The 15,280-nt window shown below is 39.5% G+C and overlaps 1 protein-coding gene across 18 annotated transcripts in view; it reads right to left on the reverse strand.

Moving 5' to 3' along the window:
• The window catches only part of rbfox1 (RNA binding fox-1 homolog 1), a 334,608-nt gene extending 319,642 nt beyond the window's left edge, over positions 1-14,966 (reverse strand). For 13 of the 18 annotated variants that reach the window (XR_010911868.1, XR_010911867.1, XM_067488484.1 and 10 more), the window contains exon 1: positions 14,840-14,966. The gene's annotated coding sequence lies outside the window, so the exon portion shown is untranslated. Of the gene's footprint in view, positions 1-14,723 lie in introns of all 18 variants that reach the window. The other 5 variants (XM_067488476.1, XM_067488478.1, XM_067488479.1 and 2 more) reach the window with 4 other exon arrangements.
• Positions 14,967-15,280: the final 314 nt, after the last annotated feature.

Genomic DNA, 15,280 nt, shown 5'->3' on the forward strand with positions numbered 1-15,280 from the left:
AGTTGTGGCCTGTGTTATAATCATTGATAATCATTTTTTCCTACACTGCCACCGTGCACTGTCCAATGAAGTTAAACATGCCAACTTTTAACAAATGTTTCCAAGTAAAGTACATTGAATTGCCACACAGATTATCTGTTACTACTTCACCTATTCTTCATAGTGAGCAACGAACATGTCCTACTTTAGCAGAAAAATGCTAATCTATTGTTAGGTTGACATGTTATCCATTTATGCAGCTAACATTGTTAAAATTGACCACAGCACACTAACATGGTGTTGGTAACACGTGTGTCCAACAAACTACTATTAAAACATTAAAAGTTTCAAACAAAACACTTACTGGTTGAGGATTTGACAGTAGATCATGGGACATCAGAATGGTTCTTTAGCTTCAAATGTGAAGAAAATCCAGTATTTTCATAAATTTAATTAATCTGACGACTGTGTCATCAGTTCCTGTGTTGACGAACAGACGTCTGTGCTTAGGTTGCAACTATGCCATTTCAATCTTCTGTGAGTCTGCTGAAGCAAGAAAGTAACAGTGGTGGACGGCAGACTTTTGGTAGTCTTTATGTGGGCAGAGGTGAGGCTCTGCCTGGCCCAAAACCTGCCATTCATTGTTAATGGAAACAAAATATTTGCTCTGTACAGCCCCATGTGTAAGAGACCGCAGCAAAGTAACACAAAACATGTGAAGAAAGCTCAGCCTTATACAGGCAGCTATTGTGGCCCCAGAGATTTGTCGTTGTGAGTTTGAGCCCTGTAACACTGCTTCCCCAGCTTATGAAAGTATAGAAGAGAATGTTGGTTACCAAAAACTGATAAAGCAAGCACAGCAGTTTACTACAGATGCTGGAGGGCCAAATACTCTTCAGAGAATAGAAATAGCCCGTTGAGGGTGATCTCTGTACGGTTTCACTTCCAGTTGCAGCCTGGGGTAGTGAAGGTGGTTTGACCTGCACAACCCCACATTGTCCTCCATCAGGTACCTGTACTCACCCATAATGGCAGTATTACCCTTTTGCATGTGAAACAATGCAGCATTCTTCTCAAAGTCATTGTTGTATTTGCTAAATGGGAAAGTGTAAAGACACAATGCTCCTGTGATAATGACAGTCATCACAGTTTTACACCTATAGTTGTACACATAGCCCTTTTGTCCACACTGGGATGAACCATCTTACTAGCACATGGCTCCATTACTTTGGGTGGATTAAGGTCGGCTCAGAACTGCTGACAGGTTGAATACCTGAACTGCTTAAGGCTTCTCAACAATAGTTTGACTATGACTCTTTTCTTGTGTTTTGATATACTGTATATACACTGACATATTTTGACTGTACGCTGCAAGCAGACTACAGGTTGACACATCTGATGTCACACCCAGGTTGATTAAGACCACAATGCTACCTTGCATAGGTCAATACATGCACTGCCAGTTAGAGGTGGATCAAAACTAATAGCTTAGCATTACAAGAGCAGGACAGCAGGACACTAGTGGGAGCCTTTAGTAGCATGTTACAGCAGCAACCAGTCACTGCTGGGGCCAGCACTTACATTCGCGACTTGTCCGAGGGCTCCATGTAAATGAATAATGTTGTGATATAGGATGGAGCTGAGCACTGAATAAACATCAACACCTAAAATAATTATGTTCTTCTTATAATATGTGTATAAATATTAGGACACACCTTGCAGGTAAATTTCTAAGGTAAAGTGCTAAAAGTAAAGTACTGAGTGATTTATCACAATCCAGCTGGCAGACTGGTAGAGTTGCCATGGTAACACTGCTCCTTAGGTACATCAAATCCTTATTGAAGCCCAGACAGTTACTTTTGTTGATGTATTTATTGTGTGGCTATTAAAATGTCTGGTGGATTCTGGGGGGAAAAATCAACTGAGTCCAAGCTCGACAGAGGCAGGAAAGTTTAGTAGGCAAAGTTAAAGTAGGCAGGCCTGCTTATAAAAAAATGTTCTGATATCTTTGAGATAATACATCACAGTGATCAAATCAGTATTTTTATTTTTTATGAATGTGTTAAAGACTCTTAATAAAGGTATTTCAGTCACTAGATTAAAACATTTAGAACCCAAACAAACCGATTTGGCTTCTCAATCTGCTCACTTGAGTTTTAAAGATATGTGCAAACCTTATTTCAAAACATGCTTGCTTATAAATAGTAAAAAGACAACAGATAAAATAGCTCAGGTACTTCTCTGAAACCTTTGTCAGGGATCACAGTTTGCCACTGCACCCACAAATTTAAATTAAACATCATGGAAACCAACAACCATACATTACCAAAGTCTCAGAACATATCCACCTTCTCTGAGCCTGTGGTCAAATAAATTGGAATGACATTAAGTTAAAAATTGTCCTGTTGTCTGGTGAGCCAAAATTTGAAACTCTCTTAATGCTGAATGATATATACAGGTTTTGGGGCAACATACAGTGTATCCAGAATTATTTGCAGCACTTAACTTTTTCCACATTTTTTAATTTTACAGCCTTATTCAAAATTGGATTAAATTCATTATTTTCCTCAAAGTTCTACAAAGAATACCCCATAATGCCAATGTGAAAGAAGTTTGTTTTGAAATCTTTGCAAATTTATTTTAAATAAAAAATGAAAGAAATCACATGTAGATAAGAATTCAACGCCTTTGTTTAATACTTTGTTAAACCATCTTTAGCACAAATTATAGCCTCAAGTCTTTTTGAGTATGATGCTACAAACTTGGCACACCTATTTTTGGGCAGTTTCTCTAACTCTTCTTTGCAGTACCTCTCAAGCTCCATCAGGTTGGATGGGGAGTGTCAGTGCACAGCCATTTTCAGATCTCTCCAGAGATGTTCAATTGGGTTCATGTCTGGGCTCTGGCTGGGCATCTACAGGACATTCTTAGTGTTGTCCCGTACCCACTGTACATTGTCACATTCATCTTTCCCTTGATCCTTACTAGTCTCCCAGTTCCTGCCACTGAAAAACACCCCCACGGCAGGATGCTGCCACAACCATGCTTTAATGTAGGGATGGTATTGGCCAGGTGGTGAGCGGTGCCTTGTTTCCTCCAGACATGACACAGGCCAAATAGTTCAATCCTTTTTCATCAAACATGAGAATTTAATTTCTCATGTCTGAGAGTCTTTCAGGTTGGCTGTGATGTGACTTGGCCACTCTACCATACAGGGCTAGTGGAGTGCTGTAGAGATGGTTGTTCTCTTCACAGAGAAATGCTGGAGCTCTTTCAGGGGGACCATTAGGTTTTTGGTCATCTCAATGACTAAGACTCTTCTCACTCGATTGGTCAGTTTGTCTGGCTAGCCAACTCTAGGATGAGTCCTGGTTATTACAAACTTTTTCCAGAGGACCACTGTGCTCATTGTGACCTTCATTGCTGCAGAAATTATTCGGCACCCTTCCCTAGATATGTGCCTTGACACAATTTTGGAGGTTTACAGACAATTCCTTGGACTTCATGTCTTGATTTTTGCTCTGACATCCACTTTTAACCACTTTTTGTTAACCAGTTGAAATCATTATTTTAGTTTTGTTTTTTGCATTTTTGTATATGGAAAGTGGGCCCTATCTAATTTGAGCTTTTATTCATCGTCATCATCACCATTATGTTATTCACGCTACATTCATAACTTTCTTTCCTCCTCATTAATCTGCACTACTGTTCTGTGCAGTCACCAGGAATGTACATGTCATCATGACCATACTCATGATAGAGTAGTAGTGATATTGCCAAGATTTCTGCAAGCTTCCACTGCAGCTTTAATTACAACATTGATGTAGTCCTGCTTTGAAAGCCTCTAAAATTGTTCCAAACACGGGAGTCAAACAAAGGAAAACTAAAATAACAACAGATTCATGAATATTTACAAGACAATGACCCCAAAGTGACAACAGCATTGTCAGTTGTGGAGATAGCATATGATGATGGCTACAGACTTCATTCATCATAGGGTAATAGCAGTGTTAGATGCTACTTTTCCAGCCTCGTGAAGCCCATGAAGATTAGACTAATGCCTGTTTATCAATGCAAAGTGTGTCTGGATTCAAAAACCTAGATCTGAGAGCAAATCCATCATGGCATGAAAGGCTGCTCCACCTCTGCTGGAGATACAGATACCACCATATAGCTGTTTCTCTCTGTCTCTTTCTAACTCTCTCCCAGACACACACACACACACACTCTTGTTAGCATTCTCATCTGTATCCCACCTACTGACATTGCTATTGATTACAGTGGGGGACCTTAATGACTCTGCACAACAAGCAACCACCATAAATGCACAATTTCTTTTTCGCCAAACCCTAGGGAGGACTAGCTGACCCTGTAGGGGAATGTTAGAACCCTATCAGGCTGGAGAAAGCCAATTTAATAGTTTGACACATTACACAACTTCAAACCCAATTTCCAGAAAAGTTGGGACATTGTGAAAAAGGTAAATAAAAAGAGAATGCAGCAATAAGGTAAAAAAGTGAACGACTATAATCTATAAGCCATCGGGTAGCACTGCTATAAAACCGTCATGACTTACTACAGGATCACCGATGAAAACCACGGTCAGTGAACACAGTTTGTCACTGCATCCACAAAACCAAATTAAAACTGTACTCAGCAACAACCATGGCTGTGGCTCTGGAAGTAGAGAGGTCATCCACCAATGCCATATGTGGAAGACTAGTTGGGCAAGACCCTGAACCCCTAAGTTGCAAGATGAATGGCATCTGGATGACTGTAGTGCAGGAAGGTAGAGTGGTCTTCCATCTGCTGTTGCTGGTTCGATACCCAGCTTTTTCAAATGTCAAAGTGTCCTTAAGCATGGACACTGAACCCTGGCTTAGTTGCTTAGCAGCTACATACAATCGGTGTGTGATTGTGAGTACAAATGGGTAAATGAGAAGCAGTATAAAGCCGTTTGACTGCTGTACTGATGTAGAAAAGCACTAAGTGCAAACCATTCTGTTGTCATCGGTGTGTGTCTCGGTGAATGTGAAGGAATGTTGAAAGAAACTAGAAAAGGTTTGACAGCTGCGCAATGGGAAGGACACAATGAATTGACTGCTGGGATTTGTAGTTTAAGGGTGATATAGCTTGTACATTAAGTTAATGCATAGGCACACAGAGTGTGAATAACAGAATTCAGGATTAGTATGACTTTTACAGCCTTACATACTGTCTGTAGGTGGTTGGCTTCAGAATATGTAGTAGGATGAACTACAACATTATCATTAATTAACATAACAGGGCTAATTACAGTAATGCATCCACATAACGGCAAATGCTGTTTCAGTGTAATAAACACAGCTACAAATGATCCAATCCTAGGTAGGTGACTATTTAGTATAATGAGGTGTGTGGATGTGTGCTTGTGTTTATTGTTTTTTTGTTTGTGTGTGTGTTTGTGTTTGTGAGAGTGTGTTAGAGAGTGAGTGTGGCAAGTGTCTGCATGGGAAGAGACAAGGGAATTTTGAGATATAATAGCAACACCAACACTATTAGAGAAAGAATTCACCAGATCCTCCCCTCAAATATTACAGATTGATCTTCATGTACAACAGTGCTAGAATCATCAATAAGGCCCAATCCCATCTTAGACTGTGTTTTACCCATAGATCTCTCTGAGCTAACTACAATTATTAACTAATCAAAATTAACATGTCTGCTAGACATAAAGGCCTGGATGTCCTACAATTTTTACATCTCAGAAAAAACTGAAATCATAGTATTTGGGCCCAAAAATCTCAGAAATATGATGTCCAACCATATCATTACACTAGATTGCATAAGTCTGGCCTCCAGTACTACTGCAAGGTACCTTGGAGTTATTATTTTTGACCAGGACTTTGACTCACATATAAAACCAATCTTAAGAACAGCCTTCTTCCACCTACGGAACATTGCCAAAATTTGGAGCATCCTGTCTCAAAGTGATGCCGAAAAGCCATGCATTTATTACTTCTAGGTTGGACTACTGTAATTCCCTACTTTCAGGATGCCCCAGTAACTCCCTAAAGAGCCTGCAATTAATCCAAAATGCTGCAGCACGAGTGCTGACTGGAACTAGCAAGAGAGATCATATTTCACCTTCACTAGCTTCTCTCCATTGGCTTCCCATTAAATCTAGAATAGAATTTAAAACCTTGCTTCTTACATATAAAGTGCTAAATGGTCAGGCTCCATCATATATAGAAGATCTCATAGCATCATATCATCCCAGTAGACCACTTCGTCCTCAGAATGCAGGCCTACTTGTGGTTCCCAGAATTTCCAAAAGTAGAATGGGAGGCAGAGCATTTAGCTATCAAGCTCCTCTCTTGTGGAACCAGCTCCCAGTTCAGATTTGGTAAGCAGACACCCTCTCTACTTTTAAGTCTAGGCTTAAAACCTTCCTCTTTGATGAAGTTTATAGTTAGTTATAGTTATGCTGCTATAGGCTTAGACTGCTGGGGGACCCACCCTCTAATGCACTGAGTTCCTTTTCTCCTCGTCCCTCTCTCCTCTCCTCTCCACTTACTCCAACCGGTCAAGTCAGATGGCCGCACACCTTGAGCCTGGTTCTGCTGGAGGTTTCTTCTGTGAAAGGGAGTTTTTCCTCTCCATAGTTGCCTACGGCTTGTTCAAGGGGGAATTGTTGGGTTCTTTCTATACATCTTTATAGTCTTGACTTCATTCTGTAAAGTGCCTTGAGATTAATTTGTTGTGAATTGGTGCTATATAAATGAAGTTGAATTGAAAAACCCATCCAATCCCTGAAAAAATTCCAAAACAGACTTTACCAATTAATACAACACCTCATCTGACCCACAAATAAAACTAGTAAAGGACAATACCAGGTGTGGTCTCAGTGCTACATGGTCACCTAGTGTTCTTGATTTTGGTCCATACTCAGCTCATCAGCATGTAACAAAGGTATTTATCTTATGGTGCCAGCCGCCTCTGTTCCTGCCAGTGTGTTCCTTTGTGGCAGCAGCCACCTCAGTCTAATCACTTACTGGCAGACACAAAAGGGTGGTATATATCTGCTGCTTCCTGAGAGACAGATGGGGAGGAGGGGGCTCAGTGGAAGGAGAGAGGATGTGCCCTTGTTGGCAGCAGTAATGACAGATTAAAGATATAATTCACCGTGTAGACTGAAGAGTGGGGACTATTATACCAGCATTAACTCTGTCAAACAAAACAGTAATGTATATTTAAAAGACTTCACCTCCAACATGTAGGGATTAAAAATACAAACAACAGAATAGAAACAAGGAAAGTGTAGTCTGTTGCATTAAAGACGGATTTGTTTTCTTCTCATTTACTAAAGCAAAAGCAACACAGTATGGCTGTGCTTAACCCTGTCCCTCTTGGACATAGAGAGAAGGGAAGCAGATCATGCAGTCGCCTTCAGCATTGTCATCCCATTTTGTACCAACTGTTTCAACTCCACCTACCCGAGGATTAAGGTTAACGTATGAATTCTTTAAAATGGTCCTGGTGCATTTGTTTCAGATGCCTTTTTCAGACAGTATCAGAGACCTGACTTTAAGCTGTAACTGACAAAAGTTAATTTCTTCAAATAATTGTTAGACTTAAACTACGTCTTACATTTCCATTTCATATTTAGTCATTTGGCAGACACTTTTATACAAAGTGATTGAACCAAGAGAGTCCATTGCAGAGCACAATGGGCAGGAGGCTGTTGTGTTGACCACTCTGTAGGCAAGAGTCAGAGCTCTGAACTTGCAAGCAGCTACAGGAAACAAGTGCAGAGATCTGAAGAGTGGGCTAATATGTGTCTTATTTGGCTGATCAAAAATGAAATGAGGTGCTGCGCTTTGGATCATCTGAAGGAGTTTGATTTTGCTGCTGCTAGCCCCGTCATCAAGGCATTGCAGTACTTGACATGAATTAAGACCAGTGCCTGCACAATGAGTTGGGTAGCATACAAACCCGATTCCAATAAAGTTGGCACACTGTACAAATTGTGAATAAAAAAGGAATGCAATAATTACAAATCTCATAAACTTATATTTTATTCACAATAGAATATAGATATCAGATCAAATGTTGAAAGTAAGAAATTTTGAAATGCCTTGCCAAATATTGGCATTCCTTTTTTATTCACAATTTGTACAGTGTGCCAACTTTTTTGGAATCAGGTTTTTATTTAGAGAGGTAGGGTCTGATCTTTCTGATGTTGTAGAGGGTAAATCTGGATGCCATAGAGAAAGAGTAGAGACAGAGGAGATGTGGGTAATAATTTCAGTTGGCTGTCAATGACACCCAGATTTTGGCAGACTTAGAGCGTCAATCACTGAACACCCTATGTTAAAGTTGTGTTAAAGGTCTGGCTGTGGTCCATGGCCTTTTTGGTATTTAGAGATTGAAAAAGTTTGAAAAAGAAACTATTATTTGAATTTCAATCCAAAACCATCATAAAACTGAAATAAAAAAAACAAAACAAAACAGAAAAACATCCATTATTTTTTTGCAAGGAAATGCATTTAGTCCATGTATTCAAAGATTTCCACATCTAAATCTGTGAGAACACTGACTTGTCGGAATTGTAAAAAAAGTATAGAAGTATAGTATATGTTGTTATAAACTTGCCAATCCTGTCTCAGTGTCAACGTAATTAATGATGATTAATAATTTATGAAGTTGCTGCTGCTATCTGATTGTTTGAAGGGAATGAAGCAAAACTCAACATTTTCATGGTGGAGACCTTGATTTCCAATACAACATGCAAACTCCATGTAAGCAATGAGGCACTCCCCCAACATGCCACCATATATATATATATATATATATATATATATATATATATACACACATATCTACTTCAATACCAAAAAGAAGTTGGAACCATTTTAACATAAACCAGCATCACAAGCAACATTATCATGACCTTTAAGATTTCAAAGAAAGTGGATATCAGATGAGGATTTTCAAATTTACGTATCGCAATACCAGTCCCTCCAAGTGGGGTGGCAATCTGGATCTGCATCTTTTGAAATAACAATCATGTTGGATATACACTGCAGTGAACCACCACTTGATATTATGTCCTCCAGTATGATACCACCATCCACTGTGACCTCAGTAATAAGAAAAGTTTTACATTTCAACTTAAAAACTGCAAAGTTCTAATCTTGTAAAAGTCAAGTATATGGCCTAGCTGCTGTATGAGATTGTATTAGGTTGTGCAGGTGTACCCAATGAAGTAGCATATTGTCTGAATTATTAGATTTTAATTGAATTATGAAGTATTTGTTAATTGATCTAATTGACTGATAATTAGCTGCTGCAACATTTATGTTGCAAACTCTTTTCTGTTTAAGTCAACTGCATTTTGTTCTGCTTGAGTCAGGCCCAGCTTTCCTTGGATCCAAACGTAGGAACCAGACTCAAGAAAACCTCTAGCGTACTGTGGCTTTTGAGGGAATTTCTGCCATTGAGCAATGAAGAAAAAAACTTTTTTTTGGTTTTCTCTACTTTGAGTTCATTTGCATTGTGGGTAATGTAAGTACCAGGTGTTTGACTTTAGTTTTTTTGTCATGTGATGTCATGAATGGTCCTCTAGTCTCTGTCCCCCTAACCTTTTGGCCATCCCTGCCCTGAACTGTCCAGTCTCACACACTTCGTCCTCTGTCAGTTTTCATACATTTGCTCTCCCTATAGATCTCTCTCTCTCTCCGTGTTGGTCTCTCCCTCTTTCTCTCTCGTTCTCGCCCTACCGGTTTTGCTGTGTCTAGCTCCTGCTCCCTTCTCCTTGGTCATCATCGACAGGTTTTCACCTGATTGCCTTCTGCCACTCCCTCTTTCACTCACCTGCTTCTCATCACTCATTTAGTTTGACGTTTCAGTCTGATCTTGATTGATGTCTGTACACACTCAATACTTGGTTATGGTTAACACCTGTTTCTAGTTGCTATGTTTTTTATTTACTTGGTTTTTATTAATATTTACTCTGTAGTTTCTCTGTGTATGCACTTTCTGTTTCATAGTTTTCCCGTGCCCTGTTGCATTCGTTTCATTAGTAGTCATTCATGGTGTTCTTTAATTTCATTAATGCCCGTGCTCCTGTTTCCTTAGTTTCCCTTGAGCCCTGCTCCCACATAAGTTCCCTCACTCTAGGTTTTAGCTTCTTTTCAGATTCTTAGGTTGTCCATTTCTGTCCTGTGTTTGGATATAGCTCAGTTAATATGGGAGTCATCCACCGGCCACAGGGTCAGTGGTTTAACTCCTGGCCCCCATTGGCTACATGTCGAAGTGTCCTTGGGCAATAAACTGAGCACCAGGTTGCTCCCGATGTCTCAGGTGAGCACCTTGCATGAAAGCCATCAATGTCTGTGTGTGAGTATGTGTGTGAGTGAATGAAAAGCAACATTGTGAAGCGCTTTGAACAAAAGCGCTATATAGTGTTTTTTCTGTCTTCCGTAAGGAGTGAATTTCTGTGACTTTCTTCTTTCATTCAGACTGAAGCCCTTTTATTGTGAGACCTCGTTATGTCATCCACTGAGTTGGGTCAAGTCATGCCGCCCCGGCCAGCAATTAATAAATGGTCTGCACTTATATGGCGCTTTTCTAACTATTGGTACTCAAAGCACTTTATGCTGCTTCTCATTCACCCATTCACACTCACAATAACACATGGGGGAGCAACTAAGTTGGTATTCAGTGTCTCATTCAAGGACACTTCGCTGCTCTACCTCGTGTGCCACAGTTGCCCTATACATATAAAAGAGGGGTAGGTGTGTGTGTGTATATATATACACACACACACCTACCTCTCTTTTGTTACATAATACAACTTTTCTGTCAGACCAGTCACATATTCAGAGCTATTTAATCCACTGAAAAAGTTAAACGTAACAGTTTCTTGGTGATGCAGATACAGTTCCCTTACCTTAGTTCTTCCGATATCACTGCTACAATTGTGAACATCTTTAATAGTTGAACCACAAAACTACCAATCTTCCTTTAGGTTAACACCCATTATTTCCACCAATCATGATTTAGGACTGCTCATAGTACAATCACTGTTCTTGTGGATGCCATTGCTAAGACACTTGATAGAAAGTAACACTGTGCTGTACTCTTGTGGTTATTTGTGAATGTATCTGCTTACAAATGGATCTGATAAGATTTCTCTTGTAAAATTCATACTGATGGTTTCATATCAAGATTGTTTTTAAAGGTGTTCCTCAAGGATCAGTATCAGTATCACTGCTTTTTATTCTGTACATAAATAAAAAAATGTCCAACTTACCATGCTTTGCACATTTATGTTGATGACACCATCTTATATGATTTCCTTCTCCAGATTACAGGCTGCTTTTAACCTGCAGATCTGTTTAAAGTGTGTTCTAATCTCCAAACAGTGAAATGTTTGCACCACTAAAAATACAAACCACTACTGTCCCAAAACCAATCCATGCTCTAAAGAGACAGTCCAGCATTTATTAATACTTAGGTACACAGTAGTCTGACCCACAAAATTCTACTTGAACATCTTAAAAAAACAACAAAAACTTTGAATTGCAATATTATACAGAAAACGAGTCTGACAAATTTCACTGTAACATGTTTATCTATTTTAAGAGCTTCTATTCTATCATCTGAGAGAGTTTAAAACATTATTAGCTCCCATTACCAGTGTTGAAGCCTAGCTTCTCCGGGTCTGTTGATAAGGAAGAATCACTCAAAACTTGATTGTCTGAGAAAGTCTGAGAAAAGCATGTTTATTTAACCCTTCCCCCAACAGAGATCTCTGAAGATCATATCAATCAGATCAATGTCCACACAGTGACAGTCAAAGAGGATCTACACTAAATGTGACTTCACTCTAACTCTTATTCCCATTTTTTCCTACCCTTCCGGATATCCATTGCTAAAACTATGTGTGTTATCAGTTAAAACCAGCTCCCTGTTTTTCTCTGCAGGAATGAGGAGTAGCACTATTCTGTACCTAAGCTGTCTGTGTGTGTGCAATAGATAACTTTTCCTGCAGCTGTCTACTCCCTAAGATAATAATTGTTGAGGCAAACTATTATTCTATATTATATGGTAAATGTTCTGCACTTATATAGCGCTTTTCTACCTATTGGCACTCAAAGCGCTTTACACTGCTTCTTATTCACCCATTCACACTCACACTCATAAACCAATGGAGGAGCTGCTATGCAGCTGGCCAACACTCACCAGGAGCAACTAAGTTGGGGTTCAGTGTCTTGTTCAAGGACACATCGACATGTGACCAGAGGAGCTGGGGATTGAACCTACAACTGTGAGGTTGGTGGACAACTGCTCTACCTTCCTGTGCCGCAGTCGCTCCTCATATCAATAACCTACATGCATATGCACCTGCTAAAGCTCACTATATTTTATTATGATTGTTATTTAATATATATAGTTTTTTATTATTATTATTTTATACAGTGTTTCTGAGGTTAAGAGAGAAGTTGAGTAGTTCAGATTTGTTGGCAGCAGCTTCCTGATCTTGGTCTTTATATACAGTATATTTAAATGAATTTTGTTATTATCCTGACAACCACAAATCACAAGTTTGCCTCAAAGAAGTTTGAGAAACACTTTCAGGACAAACTGGAAGAAAATGCATACACAGTACTCCGGGATTAACTGCTGACTTAGTGTGACAGTGTCTTAAATAAAGCTAAATGATGTCATATGAGTGCTGAGTTAGAGGTTTTATTTTGATTCTGTTTTTGTAAAAATCTCAGTGTTAACACTGAGTTTAGAGTATAGAACATTTGTTTCGAGGTCAAGTCAAGTCTCCTAGTAATTTATCTGCTCACTCTCACCAACATGTTGTCAAGCCAACCACTTCCCTTAAACTGTTCTCTCCCTCCAAACAAAAATGTTTAAAAAATTTCCATTGATTTTTATAATTTTAATTATTAATTAAGACTTCAGTGAGAATGAGCTGAAAACCTCAACTGAACCTTAGACGTTAAACTTTTTTAATCCTACCATAAAGTCTTTTTTTTCCAAGGAAAATCCACCAACACTGTCAGCCTGTGCAATTACATAACCGCAATTTAACACATAAATATAGCTGTGTGTGAACATGACAACTTTATCTCTGTCTGTATGCAGTTCGCTTTTCATCTACACCTGTAATAAAGACAACACCAGTCTGTCTGTTTAGGAAGAAGAGCATGTGTCATGAGTGATGTCACTGGATACAGGAACTTTTCAACACCCTTTAGCGACTTTTTTTAAAGCATGTTGGATCAAATCTAACAATGTTTTTGGCAGATTTTAGCAACTTTTGTGAGACATTGTTCTCTTTTCTGGCTGCTTGTGTCTGTGTGCAGTTTTTGGAGGAGGGCAGCAGCAGACTAACCAAGCAGAAGCCAAAAACAAGTGTGAATGACCAATCAGTCTAAATGAAAAAGATATTAGCATTAGGTTTACATGCATATTAATGTGATGACAGCAGCTAAACCACTATATAAAAGCACATAATTATTGGCTATAGCTAATGTATGTAAAGTTTCTGTGAGTGTCACTATGAGTGGTTGTCTGTCTGTGTTTGTGTTGGCTCTGAGATAGACTGGAGACCTGTCCAGGGTGGACCCTGCCTCTTGCCCTATAACAGCTAGGATAGGCTCCAGAACCCCATGACCCTGAACAGGATAAGTGGTTACAAGTAATAGATGGATGGATTGTATTCAGACCCTTTGCAGCGAGACTTGAAATTAAGCTCAGGTCCCTCCTATTTTAAGGTACTGTATAATTTGCAATTCAAAGAGGGAAATATTCCAGAACATTTCAGGCCTCATTTTACAGTTAACAGTCAGATTCATCTTTATTCAACCAGGCAGTCATACAGTCTCCATCATCCCAAACCTTTCACAACTACAGGACAATTGCCTATTAGATACATGGTTCCACACTTGTTTATTACTCATTTCGCTGAGCCAGTGTCCTCAGCTTTATAATCTTTTAGAAATAATTTGAGAAGGATTTAATTTTTTTAAACTGCAATAGTTAATAATTGTTTTATTTTATGTGCAGGTTGAATAACACCAGAAGTATAATGGCACAACCTGAATGTAAATTGACAAAAATGCAAACAAGTACAAAAAACTGTGCAAAACTCATTAGCCAGCACAGAATGTCAACAAGGGCTTTAAACATCAAACCAAATCATCCTTTACACATCACAACATATTTTATGTACCACAAGAAGAAGAAATAAATAAATGTGCAGAATGTGTGGAACTGGGGGCCACAAGGTGCCAAATACTTAGAACCTACCCCAGCACACTGAAAATTTAGCAGGTACACATCCAGTGACACCTTAGCACTTGAACAAAAAAGGCAATTTATTTCAAGTACCCCAGAGAGAGGGATAACAGATGTTTCACAATTTATCCAGCCAGAATAATCTGGGTGGGTGGAAGCACTGGAGAGTTAAAGTCAGTTCCCCTCAGGACACACTGTAACACTGACAGATATCTGACTTCACCTCTCATTAGAAATAAAATGAAACTTTAGGATAAATCCTGGGCCACACTCTACATGAGCAATTATTTACTCTCAACTTCAGGTAAAACACAATTTATCATCAACCAGCAACCAGCCACCATGGCTGATACGCATGGGCTTCACAAGCTACATTTGTTTTTCTCAATTGGCCGCGACCGTGCAGTTAGAAATTAGAAAGCACCCAGCGCTTAGCAACACCTCACCTTCCTATTTCAGGAGGGAAGAGGTTCAGGCTCGCAAAGCAGCGTTTGAATCCCAGAGCAGCGACAGAACCAGGGGAGCACCGCAGGTATTCTGCCCGCCTCGACGCTTCACTCACCTGGCTGAGAGCTACTGGACGCTCCGCGGTGAAGAGACACCGACAGCTGCTGAGATGCGCTCTCTCTCCCTCGTCGCCGTTTCCTCGGCTGTTCTCAGCATCATCGATGAGCGTAAAGCACGCCTTAATGAACCCCGCACAGCGGAAACTACGACAGGCTTTCTTCAAAATAAAAGCGGAATTGTGAAGCGCTAATATTGTTACTTTTCACTGATATTGGACTTATATAGAACCTAATGACAGTACAGAACATTTTCCCCTGCAAGGATTCTGTTATTTGTCAATATTTAGGATCAGTTATGAAAAAGTGAACTATTTAAAGAGGCAATACAGTAAAGTTCATACATTATGTAGAGCGGTTGAGAAAGGAGGTCAGGATGGTTTTCTAAAAATGTGGGATAGGAACAGAGTTGGTGATGTCCAACCACACGCTGTTAACTA

Source organism: Channa argus, chromosome 20 (assembly GCF_033026475.1).
Source record: "Channa argus isolate prfri chromosome 20, Channa argus male v1.0, whole genome shotgun sequence".
Lineage (NCBI taxonomy): Eukaryota > Metazoa > Chordata > Actinopteri > Anabantiformes > Channidae > Channa > Channa argus.